This window comes from Corvus kubaryi, unplaced genomic scaffold (genome assembly GCF_017639235.1).
Source record: "Corvus kubaryi isolate FWS band 111438036 unplaced genomic scaffold, C.kubaryi_AGA036_p1.0 37300, whole genome shotgun sequence".
NCBI lineage: Eukaryota > Metazoa > Chordata > Aves > Passeriformes > Corvidae > Corvus > Corvus kubaryi.
In genome coordinates, this window is record NW_024581093.1 from 17,852,957 (window position 1) to 17,868,306 (window position 15,350).

General features: G+C 44.4%; 1 protein-coding gene across 3 annotated transcripts in view; it reads left to right on the forward strand.

Annotated features, from left to right (window-relative positions):
* Window positions 1-3,096: 3,096 nt before the first annotated feature.
* CDH5 (cadherin 5) overlaps window positions 3,097-15,350 on the forward strand; it is a 30,407-nt gene continuing 18,153 nt past the window's right edge. Inside the window, exon 1 of one of the 3 annotated variants that reach the window (XM_042027642.1) lies at window positions 3,097-3,334. The gene's annotated coding sequence lies outside the window, so the exon portion shown is untranslated. Of the gene's footprint in view, window positions 3,335-15,185; window positions 15,303-15,350 lie in introns of those variants that run through there. The other 2 variants (XM_042027644.1, XM_042027643.1) reach the window with 2 other exon arrangements.

The following is a 15,350-nucleotide window of genomic DNA, read 5'->3' on the forward strand; positions in this document are numbered from 1 at the left end:
CAATAGCTGTCTTTGGTTTTGATGACTGTGCTTATCAAGGGCTTATTTATCATAAGGAATGTCACCATAACTCGAATTACTTGTGAAGAAAAGGAAAACTCTCTCTCAGTGAAAGGCATGGGCTGCTTTATCCACTTTGCTGGGATTTGTGCTGGTTAGGAAAGCAACAAACTTGTTCCTACAACTGTGTTTTCCATGAGTTCTTTGAGGAGAACTTCCCAGAGCGCTGACTAGATGGGACAGCGAACAAGCACAAACCTGAAACAGTGCAAACCTGACACCAGCTGTGACCACAAGGCAGCCTGCTTTGCAGGGTACACAGCGAGCAGAGAAACCAGAGCTCCAGACCACCTGACCAATCTCCTCAGCAACAGATAAATCTAATTCTGAAGAAAGGTGCTTTAGTCTCACATTTATTCTGTGCACTTATCAACCCATAACTTACACTAAGCCCCTCACGGGTGTCTGTGCATAGTGAGAGCAGTCAGACTTAACAGATTTCATGTGCTGAGTGAGGGCTGTGTTTCTGCCCATTATAACACATTATTCCTCTCAGCAGTAGCAGTTATTACTTCAGATTCCCACAAATGTCAAATTCAAACTACGCACAAGCACCTTTAAAGCAAAGTTGAGCTCTACCCCATCATTGAAGAGAGGGAAGACTATTTTAAACTTTACTAGTCTGGCAAATTGCTCAGACTCCAGCAATTAAATACCACAAGCTAAACTCAGAGTTTCACAGAAAGAGATGCTGATCTGAACCAGACATACCTAAAGCAGGTGCCACAGAGTCCCAAAGCAGCAGCTAATGAACATCTGTGGGAAAAGCATGTGGAAAGAAGCAAATGATCCAGTGAGGGCAGCTGGATATAACATGGAAGAAAACCTGTACAGCAGAGCTGAACGGAAAAGGGCCTGATGTCATTTGGAGAAAGGAACAGCAGGAAAACACCGTGAAAGGCCGAGTAAATAATTGTCACTCCTTTTGCTCGTGCCACCATCTCCGTCCATGAGTCACACAGATGGTGTGTGCTGAGGTTTCTGTTCATTTTTTACCTGTTCCCTTCACTTCCACAAGCTGGGCTGTTAAATAATATTTCATACACAAAATCAGACACCTAAAAGGTGCCAGCGTTGTCTGATCATGCAAAGGATTTTTCTCATTAGCAGAACTTGTGTGAATTAATAATATTTTTGAAACATTACCCTCTGGCTTGCAGAAAGCATGAGCCACCAAGGAATTTTTCCAAAGTCTTATGATTTGGCCCCAATGATAAAGTCTGAAAGTCTAAAATCTACAAGAAATCCTGCTTGCCAGCATTTTGTGTCAGCAGCTTTAAAACATGGTGGCATTCACTGCCTAGGAGGGACAGCAGGGCAAATGTCTGGGATCAGCCAGAGGGCACAGGGCACTCTGAACCATCAGGGGCTCTGCTGCTGGTGGAGGGGCCTGCAAGAATTGGTTCTTCATTCCATAAAACCTCAATGGACCTTTCCTCATAGCTAGAAAGAAAACCTTAAGGATCAGTTCAGCAGAGGTGAAATCTATAAAGTATAATAGGAAGGGTTTAGATGGTAAATCAGGTCTCTAAAATTTCAATGGAAGTATCTTCCTCTTAAACTTACAAATGGTTTTCAGTTTTCTATTGAGCTCTGAATCAGAGCATGTGAAAAGGCTTTTAGAAACTTTCTCACTTCTTGCCTTGAGCTTTTTGGGGGAGATGAAGCAAATCAGATAATAGGAAGGTAATTTAGCAGGCATTGAAACAGACCTGGACAACCTCAGCCTGTTGCCCCAGGGCACACAGAGCCCTGGGGTCTCCTCTTTTCCCTCCTGAGCAGACAGGATGACTCCCTTCCCTCCTCCTTTCCTTGGAGCAGCCGAATGTCACCCTCACTCCCAGGCCCCACACAGGGACATCAAAGGTACCAAGGGCTGTAAATGCAGTTGGAGCCCCTTGCAAGGGTAAATCCTATCTGGGGCCCTTGCCTGCTGTGGGCACCAGATTATCACAGAGCTGCATCCTGACCAGATCATGCACTTCCCTGGAAAACCCCTATCAACATCTCCCTGCTCCTCTCTCAGCAGTGACACAGCTTGTTTAACAGCTTATTTTCCTGCAAGGAAACTGGACTCTGTGAGCTCCTTACTCAAGACTTTGAAAAATGTCTCCTTTTTTTTTTAATAATTAATGCAACAAATTCCTTTAGAAGCCATTCATCTTCACTGCTGTACACCATGAAAATGTGAAACAATCTGACCAACCTCAGCCTTCTGGCAAGGCAGGAAATCAATGCCACCACCTGTGCTGGACTGTGATGACAAATAGGGGCAACAGAGTATTTAACTGTGGAATAACATTAAAAATTTAATTCAATAATTAAAGTTATTAAAGTCATACTTAAGATACATTGAACATTTGCCTACATTTGTTATAAGTGGCTCAAAAGAGTGAGTTTTGAGTAAGCCCCACACTTCTCAGTTTTCTTCTGCATTATTTAGTGAAAAAAATCCTCTTTCATTTGTACTGCACAATGCCAGAGCTACACCCATGTGTTCAGTTTAACACTGAGGCTTCCCCTTCCCTCTGCCCTGAGTGGTCTCCAGACTTAGAACTCACCATAACCAAGGTGTTATCAACATTTTCTCCTTCTCAAAGGCCCACCTACACTGCCTTGCTCCTCGGGTCTTCACTTTACCTGTGAAAAATACTGTGAATTTCATTTTTACATCCAGCACTGACAGAGCTTAGCAGGAGCCCAGTCTCATCAACAGGAAGGCTCTACCTTTTTGGTTTCCAGGTATAAAAATTCTTATAGATGGGACACTTCCAAAGTGCTTTGAAAATCCTGTTTGTGCAAAGCAGGCGTAGTCTGTGCTGATCCAGTGTCAGACACCAAAAGTACCTCTCAGATATTTGCCAGCTCCTAAAACTCTCTCTAAAACAATGCTAAATAACAGACCAACTCTGGTGTTTCTCTCGGAGCCAGTTTCCTTTTATTCAGTTCCCTCATTAGAGTCAGCAACAAATAAGTAGATAGAGCAATAATAAGGCTAAGTTTATCTTGTTTCCTCCACTCCCTTTTCTCACTCTATTACTAAGACTTGGAACAATAACAGGATGCCGGGATGCAGGATGGGAAAAGGCTGACTCCCAGCTGGAAAACCTTGGAGACTGGAGAGCTGAACACTCCCAGTATTGCTTAACGAAAAGAGAAGTGGATTTTTCTATTTGATCTTCGTTTTTAGTATTCTGCTTAACATTTTGGGATACTGTTGGGTTTAGTTTGCCTGATTTGGGACCAGACCGAAGCTCCGCCACCTCAGACTCGGGTAAGAGATAAAAGTTATTTTCTGTCCTTCAGCTATGGAGTTCATTTCAAAGGGTTTTTTACCTCCACCCATATAATTTCCAAATGTCTTAAATAATTTAAGAACTAGCAGCAAATGGGCTATGAATTTTATACATATCCACCAAATCCTTTGGGCCTTACATTGATGGCACCCACAGAAAGTTAAGCACAAACAGCAGAGTTGTTTACAATTGACACTGGAAGAGGAAAATCTCTGGCTTTGTTGGGGTATACCACAATATTCCCAGATTGTGTAAAAAAAGAGACATTTCATGCTTTTTTGGAGTATTGTGTTGTAATATTTAGATTGTGTTGCTGGTAATGGAAAAGAGATCATGACCATGATCGCTGTTCATTCATAATGGAAAAGAGGTGGAGATTGTGCTGCAAATTGCACCTGTAAAGCCTTTAGGAAGGGATTTCACTCGTGGTGGGGACAGGTGAAGGTCCAGGACTGTTTGCAGTAAGGTGGGGTGCACTGGGCTGTGATTTGATGCAAATGTTTTATTGAGTTGGGGGTGGATTTGGGGTCTGTCTTTAAGGTGGTGGCTTTGCTGTGCCCAGGGCCAAGAGGTGACAGCCATGAGCTCTGGCCAGCTCTGGCATGTCTGTTTAGAACTAAGAGGGGAGTTTATACAAACTCAGATCAGTGATTCGGTCTCCTAATTCCCAAGTTTAAAGCATCTCAAGTACTTTAGCACCCTAACACTGGAGTGCCAGGTTTTACAGATCCTGTTCTAAAAGACCAGCCATTCTTATTTCAGAGGGTTCTTGATCTCAGTGGCTCACAAAGACGCATTTTTTTTCTGATGAGTTATTTTATGAGCAGTGGCTTGATACAAAAAGTTGGTTGAAAAGGCTTTTATCTCATCCTCGAGCCAGTGTAGCAGGTCCCTGAGCTAACAAGCTCGCTGTACAGCTTGCAGAGACAAAGCATTTATGCATAAGAGATGAACTGATAGTGGTTTTTCTGTAAGAAATCTATTCTGCAATAGTGGGACTGTCAGTGTGCACAGCACCTTACTGTGCTGGCTGTCACGCTGTAATAAAGATAAAGGAAGGAAAGAAATGCAAGGAAAAAAATAAGATATGGAAGAAGATGAATTTCTGTGAGAAAAGCTCTTCCATTCTTAGATCCCAGAAACATTCCAAGTTGGCTGTTTCTGCCGTTAACAAAGGTGTAGTTAATCAATGTGCCCCTGCCCCCTGTGAACATAAATCATTAGATCAACATTTGTAAAAGCACACAGTATTATAGATGTTCATGCAGAAAAATATATTAGACAAAAGCAAGGATGCTCCAATGATTTACAAAAGCTTCTCATCTTGGGTTAATTTGTGCCTTGTAACAACAACCCATATACCAGAAACAAATCACAGAAATGCTGACTTGAAATTTATCTCTGGTATCTCCAGGCGGTACATTTTATCCTGAAATAAAGGGTGACCCACGGGAGAAAAGGACACAGGATTCATTTAGCATATGAGAGCCTTAGAACAGTACAGTTTACTATAGAGAAGGACGTGAATTTAATTTGAAAGCAAAGGATAAACTCAATTTAAAAATCATTCCTGCTTTTCCCACAAAGCCACAAACCTGGGGTTATTTTTCAGGCTGCTACAGCTGCACTGCAATGCAACAGGAAGCATTTCCCAAAGCTTTGCTCTTTAACAGAAGACCATAAAACTGTTCCCTAAACATTTTTAAAACAAGTTTTAACACTGAAATTGTGTCCTGGAAGAAGAGCATGTCCCTGAGCAATGTGCAGCTCGCAGAGTGCTGGATGTGGGGCACGGAGGCAGCTGAGGCAGGGCAGAGTTAACAGCCCTGCTGCCAGCTTTGCTTCACATCCTGCCTCTGCTGAGGGAAACTGCTCTGAAAACAGGATAGAGGTAAAAATCACTGGGCATGGTTCAGAAACTGCTCTGATTTACAGCCCTTATGGAACAAAGGACTTCACTGTCCATCCATAAACCAATTACTTCAATTAATATTTCAAATCAAAAATAGAAAAACTTTTGTGAAATTCTCTTTTCTTGTCAGGGTACTTGTCTACAAAACTACAGGCTTAATTCAGGCCAAACAATACTTTATATTTTCTAAAAGAGCAGAGGGTCACAGAATCGAGATAACTGATTATTTCTGGCAGCTGAGGTTTCTATAAGGAATCTTCATTCTATTTTCATCATAATTCCAGGTTTTTCTCAGGTTCTAGAAGTTTAATTCAGAAGTTCCCATGTTAGTGCCAAGAAGAAAATAAGAGGTTCCCTGGTTTTGTGAGAAATTTGTTGGGCATGAAATTACTTTGGTGTCTTCTTTTTTTTTAACCAACGGGTTTCCCTTGTTATCCTTGTGGGTTTACAAACTGGAAACCCCTCAAAGTTTAGTGCTGGTGTGAGTGGTTTCCCTTCCTCCCCTGAGCACAGCAGAGAGGAATTATTAGTGCAGACTGGAGGTTTGCTAGGACAGAGAGGTGCCCAGCTCAAAATCCCTGGACCCATTCCCACACAGGCCTTGGAAGAGCTGGAGGAGAACAGACCTTGGCAAGCCTGGAGCTGGACACTCGTTTGATCCACGATACGTCTTTTGGATCCACCTGTGGGCTTCCCTTCAGAGCCCTGCTCCTCCAAGGGCCATGCAGGTGTCGCAAACACAGAAGACAAACACTCTGGTGTCATGCTCATGACCAGGAGCCACCAGTTCTGCTGCCAAGGAACTCTGAGGGGCCCCGCTCCAGAGCCTGTCCTCAGCCCAGGCACAGAGCCCCTGCACGCCCAGAGGTCCCACCGAGCAATGCTGGGAATAAAGGTGTGCAAAATGAGGGCACATCTGTCCAGGAAACTCCCCTGCCCAGCCATCCAGGAGGGACTCCGGCAGTCTGACTCCCACCCCCAGACTGTCCCTGCCGGGGCTGGAGCCTCTTCCAAGCTCCAGGATCCAACAGGTTCTGCTTGGCTCCCTGCACACACCCTCAGTGTGTACCAGGATTCCTTCCCAGTTCCAGCCCAGGTTTCCCAGGGCAGTCTCAGACATCTCATTCCATAAAGCCATTTACTCCCAGTGCAGTAACACAGAACAGCCCGAGCTGGTGCCTCCCAGGATGGGTCCCAACCAAGGAACCCCTGGGCTTTTATCCCCTCACAGTCCAAGAGTGCCAAAGTCTCCCTCTCCCTCCTGAGCCCTTGGCTCCTGCCATGTCTCTGGCTGTGCCACAGCCCCCTGTGCCCTGTGCTGTGCACAGTCAGTGCCAGCTCCCAGCCCCTTTCCTGGGGCTCCAACCATTCCCAGGGCTCAGCCTGAGCTGCCCCCAGAGACCTGCACAGAATGGGTTCCTCACCACACCGCTCACCGCTGCACCTCCTGAACTCTGCAGTGAGGCTGGCCTTGGAATATGAAAAATTAATAAAAAATTGTGAAGAACCTGTTTGCAGTTCTTCAGTGCAGGAATACAAATCAGCCCCTTTCATTTGATTTTCACTCATCTGCATCTGAATTTCAGATCTGTCAATAAGAATGGAACTAGCTATATTTTGAAAGCAAGCTTGTGCTGAATATGTTAGGTTCTCTCAGACTGCTGAAATGGAAGTTGTTTGTGCCATGGGTCTGATCTGTACATTTGCTGCGGTACACCTCTCTTGGGCAGGCAGTGAGATTTGGGGCCCAGCCCTCCCAGGTGCTAATTAGGACATTCACAGGACCTGAAGCAGCTCAAGCCCTGGGTTTTCTAGTGCTGGCAAAGGCAGGAGAAGGGCACAAGGGCAACTTATCCCTCCGTTGCACTGCATACATTTCAGTTTTGGTGCTCTGAGAATACCCCAGTAAAGGTTTATCATCAGTAAACCAGAGAGGGTCAAGAGGTGAACACTCTGGAAGACTTTTCTCCAGAAAGGTATTTTTGTGTGAGACAGAGAGCAAAACTCTTACAATAGATTAGCAGCTGCATGTGAAAGCTTTATCAAGTATTATCCACAAAAGTCCAGAACTTACAGTGAAAAATGCCCGGTATTTTAGAGAAGGCAAGCATGGTCACCTGGACAAATTAGGGAAATTGCACAGGTACCTTCCCAAAGAGCAGCAGAGAGGAAAGAGTGTTCTTCTACCTCAACACTGCTATCAGAAATGCCAGGAGTTACAGAGCACCATCGTAGTTAGAGGTAGACAAAAAGGCAGAAATGTTTTAAATTCCTCATTTTCAAAACCCAAAGAGGTCAGTTTTATTGTCCCAGTTGTCACCAAGACCCTTCTGTTCCTGTCCAGTTTCCCCAGCATCCTCTGTCACAACTTGAGGTGACAGAGGCCGCTGTTCCTATTACTCTGGTAAAAAGCCCCAAACCAGCAGTGGCCCATCTGGCTTTGTCCCCACTGCAGTCACCCATTTCTCTGCTTCCTCCTCTCTCCCAAGCCCACCAGCAACACCTGGAGTAGTGCTCCTGACACTTGGCAGAGCTCACCAGGCACAGGGTGGGTTATTGGCAGCACACAGGGGCCGCTCACCTCATTGTGCCTGACAGTGGGAAGGGAAATTCCACTTCCAGCACATGTCTGGAGGATACACTCGAATTCCTTCTCCTGCCTTTGTCCACATTTCTAAGCAATGCTCTGCTAGGACCAGTCTTCCTTTTCCCCTTCCTTTAAATGATGCTATCTGCTGTGAATCTGTGGTCTGGAAATCCTCGAGGAGCACAAAGTCTACCTTGCAAAGTTTGGCTTGAGGAGACCAAGGGCCTGGTGTTGCTGTCATGCAAATGATAGGAAATCCTGCCATTGATGGGAATGGTTCCTGTGATGGGCTCAGCTCCATCAGCAGAATCCCCACTGGCACAGAGCTTTAGGCTGGCTTCTCCTTTCTATTTGTGGGATACTCGTCCCTCCACCTTCAGCCCTAGACCTGAACTCAGAAGAGATTTGCATTATCTTTCTGGTTTTGCTGTCATTATCTTTCAGATATATATGGTCACTCTGCAAGAGAATCAATTTGCTCATGATCTTAAAGGCCTTTTCCAACTTTAACAATTCTGTGATTCTGCTAGGATTAGGCCAAGCAATCAATATTAGCAATAGTGTATCAGAGTTTTGAACACGTCCTCTAGGAACCCAAACCTGCAATGAATTAGTGTATATTGGCTGTTTGCTCCGTGCTGTTAATTTAGGGGTTTAGGCTCTCATTAAAGCATAAACAATTATTGCACATTTTAGTCAGTGCACTCCACCTCAGACACTTAATCCAGCACACAAATTAAGAAGTGAGGGCAGAGGGCACAAGAGCTGGAATGCTTTTTGCAGTGGGTTCATTTTACAAAGATGAAAATGTGAACAGGACAGGGTCAGAGCTATCACAGAGCTCCATCCTCTGTAGCACCATTTAACAAACACCTTTGCTTTGTACCCTGGATTTTACCCAGCAGCAGCTTTGGTAAAAGTTTAGGATTAGAACAGATACTGAATTACTGAATTACACTTGGACTTCAGTCCCAAACAGGAAGAAAGGGGAACATTTCCCTGTGGAATATATTGCCTCATTGCCCTGCTCTGAAGTGATGAGCTGCATCACCTGCCAAATATGGACTGACCTTCAGCTTCTTTAGATGAAGAGAAAGGGTTCATTCACACCAGAAAGGGGTTTTCAGTGGCCAGGATTAAAACGTGAGCTGTGGCAGAAATAAATGTTCCACTTGCACAGCCTCTAAAGAGAAAGGTTCCACTTCATCTTAAGAAATATCTTTGTTAAATCACAACCACTCCCGCATGGAAGCAAATCCACACAGAAGAGAGTCCCACAATTTACAACAGCTTTCCTCGTCTTTTTCAGCTTCCCTGTGTCTGAGGCCTGAATTTTCAGGCTCTCCAGCTTCCCTTTATCAGCACATTAAAGTGGAAATTTGCTTCCCTAGTTTTATTTTGATTTAAAGATGAAATTTTCCTGACAAGAGCTAAGCTGTAACGAAAACTATTGAAAGGCTCATTGTAAATTCACAAGAGCAGTATTAATATCATTTGCATCACCTCACAAACACGGAGATTATAACAATGGAGATGTTCCAGGAAAGGACTGTAACTATAGGGATGGACATAAAAGGTCTTAAAGTTAATTAAGCCTGGTCTACAAGTCTTGTTGGATAAGTGCAGGAAATAGAGAAGAATGAACGGACATTTGAATGAGATATTTGAAAAAGGGAGAAAAACACTGAACACTAAACAAAATCTATCCAGACACACCCTGGTTTTTTAGCCTCTTGCCCAGACAGAAAACAAGAGATTTATGTATATGTACATGCTTTCTTTATCTGCCACAACATTAATTTTCAGAGGAAATACTAATGCATTCAGTTACCCCAGAGAATACCCTGGACAAAGGAATGAGCACACAGAGCCAGCTGAGCATGGTTCCTCTGCTGCAGATTACTGTTAATGCAATAAATATCAATTACTGTGACCTGGGCATGATGCTCCTGTTCCAGACAGATACTTTTGCTCTTGAGCTTTTGTTAAAGGAAAACATGGAGAGAAAAAATTTTATCTGCTGTAAACACAGCTACATTGTGCTTTTTAAAAAATCATATTTATTGCAAGTGGTTCCTCAAAGGAGAGGGACTTTTCCTTAATGAGGGGGACTCAGCTGGAGCTCTGTGCTAGGAGGCCTCTCTGATATCAAGGATTTATGTGGAAGCAAAGGGAAAGTGGAGAAAGCTCTTCAATACATTATTCTTATTTGTACCTTATTTTGTTTCAGCTTGGCCAAACTCTGAAACACCCAGAGGCAGCTTCAGCCTCTGGGAGCTGAGCTGACCAGGGGAAGCACAAGAACAGATCCAGTCTGAAAGGTGCACACAATTTACTGTAGGGAGCAAAGCTTCTGCTCAGAGAGGCTGGGGAAATCTTTTTAGTGATCACAAACACCTCCAAGATATGCCCAAACTATTCCACTTCTGCACTGGAACGAGCAAGTAATTCTTGGAGGATTCTCTTGTCCTCCTGCTCCCCAAAAATCAAATAGCATGGGACTGTGGGGGATGCTGGGGATGAGGGGGCTCAGTGAGACACCTGCACCTCTCTCTGTCCCACTGGAGCCACCTCAGTTTGGGATAAGCAAAAGAAAACTGGCTCAGAGCAAGGGAGAACAAAGCTGGATCTACAGCCAGGTAAATATGTCACAGAGATTGACAGAGATTCCCTTCCCAGGGGGAGTATACCCGATCATCTCTGAAATTTGCTTTTGGATACAAGGAAGGGAATAAGTTCTTTGCCTGTCTGTGACACTGGCACTTCATCACTATTTTCAGCATCTGTCTTTATCAATAATTAATCCAGATGGGAGGTATCTTCCTCTTAACTTTTTATCTTGGACAAGGAATCCAGAGGGGGAAATGTCTGCAGTTCCAAGCTATGCGTGCAGGGTTATCCCACCCATCTTATCAGCTCACTTCAGAGCAGAAGGGCTGCATTTAACCCAAAGTTAACCCCTCAGAATGGCTCTGGCTTCAACAGCATTTGGCAACTGTCATCACAAGACATGTGGCCAAGAACGTTTTCTGGCATTTGATTGTTTGTTTCACCCCTGAAACATTTGCAAAGTAAATAAATCATACCAGTCATAGGTACTGTGAGATTTCTGATCTTAAAAAATTGAATGCTCCAAACCAAGAGAGCTCAGAATCTGTGTGACACCATGATGATGAGGTGAGGATGTTCTGTACCAATCCCCAACCTCTGCCTGTGGGTTTGAGCATATTCCCTAAACACCAGAATACTCCTGCTCCTCACTCAGCCCTCATACACTTGCTGCCAGGGACCAGAAGCTGTAAAGAGCTACAGCAGAGTAGTTCGTGACCTTAAACTCCACGGGATCCATGCTGTCAACAACCAAGGGAAAGCCAAAATTTTCTGTTTATGATAATATTTTTATTTGCTACAAAACAGCATCAAAAATTGGTTTAATAATTTAATCACAAATGACATCAAAATACTTCAGCAGCTGCATTTACACTGGGCACTGGGCTTAAGCACATTTTATCCCTTGTTATATTTTGTACTGACATATTTGTACATGAAGTAAAAGACTTTATGCATGGAAGGATTGGGCAATACCACTTCTTTAAGGGACTCTAATCCATGTTGGGAATACTTCAGGAAAAGCAAAGCATTATGTGACTATAGGAGAAAGGCCAGAGTCAGAACCCTTAAGCAGCCCCAGAATATTTCAGTGCTTCATGCATTGTATCTGTCCCATTTCAAACTGGTTCTCATCAGCTCTCGAGTGTCTCTACAGCTTCTGTGGTGACAATTAACATTATCATGAGAAATGAGCAAAGCCAGGGATTCTGCACCTGGCACGAGACATGATCTGCACACTGAGAGTGGGAAATGAGGAAGATTGCTTAACTCACCTCAGACTGAGTGTGGCTCTGATGGACCTCCACATGTGTTTCTCTCCTGGGCAGAAGGTCAGCAGAATTACCAAGACTGGGGATTTCTTGCTGAACATACCAGCAGGATGTTCAGCAAGAAAGCAGTCATCCCTTAAAACAACAATTAGCTGCATCACCAAACTGATGAGAAGAAATTCTATACTGTCACTGCTCATTTTAATGACTGCAAAGCATTGTTTTACCTCCATCACATCTGTCATCCACAGCAAACAACTGTCTCGGTTTTGAAAGACAGGTGTCTGCTAAGGAAGGCAGAAGCCCCCCCTTGAAGTGGCAGATATAACCCCTTTTCCCTCTAAGTTATTATATTTTGAAATCAAGGGCCTTTAGGCGAAGATGTGGGAAATAGGAATAACAGTTCTTTACTGTTATATATCTATATGTGTATAACCAGTCAAACAAACAGCAATAACTCTGGCAGTAACAGCAAACAATCACAAACCCAGTGCCAGCCTTCTCGGCTGCCGGGCCCTTTCCCCTCGGGTGCAGTTCCGCTCGCAGCCGGCAGGGGCGCTGGCGGCTCCCGGTGAGCAGGGCAGGTGCGATGGTTCCCCCGCGGCTGCAGGGGGCGCTCCGGAGCGAGCTCGGGGAGCACGCGGCACTGGCGGCCTGGGATCCCGGGAAGGGATGGAACAAAGGCTTCACAAACCCCTGGGCAGCTGATCCCGGACTCTCAGGAACAGCAGGCTGGAACTGCAGGCTGGAGCGGCAGGGACGAACGCAAATCCCGGGTGGCAGGCGAGATGTATCCAGATGGGAGAACCCCACGGAGGCCCAGGCAGGCAGGGTGAGCACGGCTACAGCGTAACGAAAACTCGAAGCAGCAGCGGGGCAGGGCAGCCACAGCCCGGCCTCCAGCAGGGCAGGGAAAGCGGCTTTTGGGGTCCCGGCGTTGCTTCCAGCAGGAAGAAAGAACGGCCAAAAAGAAAGAAGCAGCAGCTCCTTTCTCTGCAGCTTCTCTCTCCAGACGCTCAGAGCGAACTGACCCCACACCCAGGTGTAGACAAAGGAGTAGCCAGGCCCGCCCCACCCCCCTTTTTGTCTTTCTTAAGTACAGCTATTTGTCCCCTAGCAACATGCATATGGGAGAAAATTCCTTTAACAGAAAAAAAACTAAGACTAAACTGAAACCCCAACAACAACCCTCAGTTAAACTCTCATTTCAACAACAGAAGTCATTCAAGAATTATTAATTCAGCTAATCCAAAAATAGTGCTTCCTTAATGTCCCTGAAAAGACCAGTCCAGTAACAGAAACATTAACATATATTTAATTTGCTTCTCAATTACTAGATTTACAAGAAAGAAACTCAGATAAAAACCAGGTTACTACAGATTGACAGGAAAATTATTTGATTAAAAATGAGAATAGGAATCAAAGCTTGTGCACGTGACCCAGAGGAGCAGCTCCTTGTGGGTGGCTCATTTTCCTGGGTAAGATTTTTGACATGACACAGAAAAATAAGTCCTAGATATTCTCGACTTATGTGGAAGTTGCAAACTTTTGTACAGACTCTCCAGGCCTTCTTTTATTAGATCATGTAGGGGTTCATTTCCACAAACAGAAGGGTTTCAGATCCCCAGATATGCTTAAACTAACACTACCCAACAAAAGGCTACAGGTACCTAAAGAACACAGAACAACCAGGCACAACCTATCAGCCCATCTCTTCCAAATCTTCACAGGCAAAGAGATTCTTTGAGGTTTTCTTGAATTCTAACAGAAGCCAAATTCAGAGCTGATTCTGAGCTGTGCAGGTATTATGTAAAGGGAAATCAAGATCAAGGCCAAACAAATGTGTATTTGTGAACAGGAAATTGAATACACCAGCAACACACATTCAATAATTTTGTAACAAATCCATTCTTTATCAGATACGAGGCAGGTAGGAGCATAGACAGCACCCTCCAGACTGCAAATATGCTTTTGAAAGTTTTTTGAAGATGCACATTAAGAGAAGGTTAACTAGAAATTGAGAGAAACCAGCAGAGGTTAAAAATCCTTCCACCTTTGAGATTTTGGGCCTTAGTGCTTCACTGTCTGACAGGACTCTCTCAACTCAATCAGATTTATCAGCAAGGAACAAACAAGACCATCCTTCCTCACTCATTCTGTTTACAACCAATGTCTTCTTAGACCATACATTTCTTATTTTCAGCTCGCACTCTGCCTTCTCTCAGGATTCACTGCAGCACTTTAAACCAGCAGGTCACTCACTAAAATGCAAGCAGGGGTGTCAGGATCGCTGGGAGGCTGGGGGTAGATTCATTTTTTGCTACTCACCCATCTTTAGGGCACAGATTGTCACTCACTAGCTTGGAGGGCGGCTTTTCTTCTTTCAAAAGAAAAAAAAAAAAAAAAGGATAAAAAAGTAAAAAAAGAAAAGAAATCCCACCAAACCAGGTCTTGCCTCTCTCATTTTTTCCCAGTTCTGTATCTGAGGTAACAGAAAGACTGGGAGCACAATTTGGCTGCCTTCTTTCCACCAAGGCAGTAAATCTTTAGTGTATACAGAGCAAGTATTTACAGGGCTTTTATAGCCAAATTTCTTAATTTCCAGAAGAGAAATCTGTCCTCGCTGAGGAGTCCATCCATCCATGACATGAAGTTGTATTGTGCATCATCCAGGAGAAACTTCCTGGTGAGCTGAATAGACAGGGAGAAAACTATAAATACACTTCCCCCAGGCCTACCAGAAATGTGCGGCTGAAATCACAAAGCGATTTCAGATTAGAATTAATTCTTTTTCCCTGGGGGAAAAAAAAAAAAAAAAAAAGGAGCCAAAATCAGAAGTGCTGAATTATGTCCTCACCTGTGTTCATACACTGCTGCAGCATCCACACCAAGAACTGAGCAGCACCACGAGTGCTCTTACAACACTGCTATTTTTAAAGTAGCAAGTTTACTTAAGATATTGCTGAAGTGTCCATTCAAAGGTACTATCCCAAGCAGAAAAATGTCATTTTCCAATCAGTTTTCAGGCAGGCATTTGCACTCCAGATTGTTCAGTCATCAAAGTGGCTATTTACTTAAAGGTACAATCACTGCATATAAAATGGCACTTTAGAACCAGTTCCAGGCAGGCATTTGCACTCCAGACTGTTTAGTCATCAGTGGAAATCACTTCTCACATGCATAAAATCCACACAAGGACAATCAAAAATCCAACCCCAGGTAGTCAGGCACGAGGCCCGTTGAAATCAGCTCAGTAATCTGGAAGGGAACAAGCAGCACAATGTTCTCAGGAAAGGCCTATTTTGATCGCTGTGAGGGGACATGTGACAGACAAAGAGAAACACCGAGTTCTGCCCCGACAGAAATTACATCTGAAAATGCAAAAAAATAATTCATCTGAGTCAAACGTTGCACGATTCCCTTAGCCAGCTGGTTTCAGTGTCACTAAGGTTTGAGGACCTCCCCAGTTCCCGTTGTCACTGGGTGCCCTGAGCTCCTGTCCCACAGGAGCCCCGGCAGCGCGGCACGACCACGGCTCAGCCCGCGGATGGAGGGGAACGGGACAGGTAACAACCTCACCTGGGCAGGGACCCCTTCTGCTGCTCCCCTGGGAG